This window comes from Bubalus bubalis, chromosome 1 (genome assembly GCF_019923935.1).
Source record: "Bubalus bubalis isolate 160015118507 breed Murrah chromosome 1, NDDB_SH_1, whole genome shotgun sequence".
NCBI lineage: Eukaryota > Metazoa > Chordata > Mammalia > Artiodactyla > Bovidae > Bubalus > Bubalus bubalis.
Window position 1 is genome coordinate 116,863,606 of NC_059157.1, and position 2,532 is coordinate 116,866,137.

A 2,532-nucleotide genomic window follows, 5' to 3' on the forward strand; every position below is an offset into this window, starting at 1 on the left:
CTAAGAAGAATTGTTTGGGCTTGGAGCTACAGAGGGCCCATCCAAATCTCCATTTTGTAGAGTTGGGGACTGAGGTTGAGACAGGAGAAAGCATTTCCCTGGGGTGAACACCAAAAGCTGAACTACAGTTCAAATTTCTTCAGCCCTAGGTTTATGTTTCTCCCCAAATTGAAACATCTTTAAAAAATTATAGCATGTATACCTACTGTGTGAACCTTTGTAGGTCGTGGTCCTAAGGAAGCCATCCTCATTGCAAACCTGTAAAGAAAGCCCTGGGGAGGAGTCTGGAGGTGGGGTGGTGTTTCCTCCTCAGTGTGCTGAGAAGCCAGGAGGACCGTCCGTCCTTGTTGGGGGGTCACTCATTTTCTCACTGTCCCTTCTTCCACACACTAGCCCAGTGGCCTCACCAAATGAGCCCAAGGACAGGGGCAGTGGGCTTTAACTGAACTTGTGTCTTCTGGAGCCCTGAAAAGAGCTGTGCACACAGCAGGCTGGTGCAACCGTCTGCAGCACCCAGACAGTTTCTACCACACGGCTACAAATTTGAAACTTACAAATCAAGCTAACAAACTTAAAGGTGTCCTGTCCTCCTACTTTGACAAATAAACCTTTATATAGACTTGGCTGACTGAAATCTGAGGTTCAGAGGGAACAGGCTCCACCCCATAGCTCTTCTTACCCAGGCTCCATCCCGTTCTTTGAGGACCTGTTCATCAAGCTCTAGCCACACCTCCCCGCAAAGGGCCATCTTTTGACTACCCCTTGGAGGCAGGACCTGGAGAAGAGGCCATCCAGACCCTGGAAGCTGGGATAAGAATTTCAGGAGCATGTCTAAAAAATGGGGTCTGGGCTTCAGGTGAACATGTCCTCTTTCCCCATGACTCCTCCAAGCTGTTGGGTGCAGTGGTCAGAGAAGGGCTCACTTCTCAAAATGCAGTCCCAGGACTGGCAATATGGACACCTCTTGGGTGCTGGTTAGAGCTGCAGCCTTGCTGCAGACCTACGGAGTCAGAACTGGCAGTCTAACAAGATCCCCAGGGATTCGTGTGCAGGTTTGCAGAGGTTTGTCCTAACTCATAAAGCTCAGGCCCAAGGTCCGTCTTACCCAGGTCTGCTGCTGCTGCTGCTAAGTCGCTTCAGTCGTGTCCGACTCTGTGCGACCCCAGAGACGGCAGCCCACTCGTCCCTGTGATTCTCCAGGCAAGAACACTGGAGTGGGTGCCATTTCCTTCTCCAATGCATGAAAGTGAAAAGTGAAAGTGAAGTCGCGCAGTTGTGTCCGACTCTTAGCGACCCCATGGACTGCAGCCTACCAGGCTCCTCCGTCCATGGGATTTTCCAGGCAGGAGTACTGGAGTGGGGTGCCGTTGCCTTCTCCAACCCAGGTCTAGGGGTACTAATAGTGGGTATTAATAAATATTTGCTCAACGAATGCCAAATGTCACCTAAACCAGCTGAGGTGAGTGGCTGCCTGGCTCACAATTCTTTAATCTCGTCTTTCTCTGGGGCCTCTGTGGCCAGAGGTGATTGGTCCAGCAGGAGTCACCTGACCCACTTTGGGTCCAGATTTCTCCCCCAGAAATCTGAAACTTAAGCCCCCAAATCCAGATCCCAGAGTAACAGCAGTAGCAATAGTTAATATCTCCTGCACCTGTTATATGCCAAGCACAGTGCTGAGTGTTTTACGTATAGTATAAATATCCTATCTTCACATCAATCTCATCAGGTGGGTATTATTATTCTGTTTGTTGGTTAGAGGAGGAGCTGTGGCTTGGATTTAAATAACTCCCCCAGGGGATTAGGGGAGGCAGGGACAGCATCAAGAGAGCTGATTGGCCAAACCCGAGCCATGTGGTACACAGATGTTATCAACTTCTGCTGCCAGGACCCCAGACTTCCTGGCTTCATGGTGATTGGGTGCCGTGGGGAGCCAGGTCCCAGCTCTGTGGGGTGGCCGTGAGGAGGGATGGAGGAAGGGAGGGAGGGAAGAGGCAGGCTTGGGGAAGAATGAAGGGCGGGAGCCCTGGGAGAGGGGAGCACCAAGAACCTCCACTTCCCAAGTGAGTGTGGGGCACCAGCCAAGACCAGCCCACCTGCCACACTTCAGTAAGGCCAGAGAGTGCCCACTGTGAGGACTGACCCCTCCTTCCCTTCCTCCAGTGAGTTAGCAGCCAGCTTGCCAAAGGAATGGTGTGGGTGACTTATTTTGGAGACAAAGGGCAGGGGGTGGTGGAGAAGACTGCACTGCTCTGCACCTGGTCCCCAGAGGAACAGACGCCCAAGAGGCCGAGAGGAAGGAGTCAGCTGGGATGTTCTGGGATAGCTGAGGCCAGAGAACCAGTCCATATGGAGAAGGGAGTTGTGGGCCTTGCTGGATGGAGGCTTGGACTGGTTCCTGACTGAGGTTCTGAGTGGAATCTGTCATTCTGGGAGGCAGGGGGGTGACCTGGGGCTTGCAGACCTCTGACCACCTAAGAAGAAAAAAGTGAACCATCATCGGCAGTTTTCTATCAGAATCCAAGCCTCAGCCAC

General features: G+C 52.2%; 1 protein-coding gene across 1 annotated transcript in view; it reads right to left on the minus strand.

Annotated features, from left to right (window-relative positions):
* PIGZ (phosphatidylinositol glycan anchor biosynthesis class Z) overlaps nucleotides 1–652 on the minus strand; it is a 58,471-nt gene extending 57,819 nt beyond the window's left edge. The window contains exon 1 of the mRNA XM_044943142.1: nucleotides 207–652. The gene's annotated coding sequence lies outside the window, so the exon portion shown is untranslated. The remainder of the gene's footprint in view (nucleotides 1–206) is intronic.
* Nucleotides 653–2,532: the final 1,880 nt, after the last annotated feature.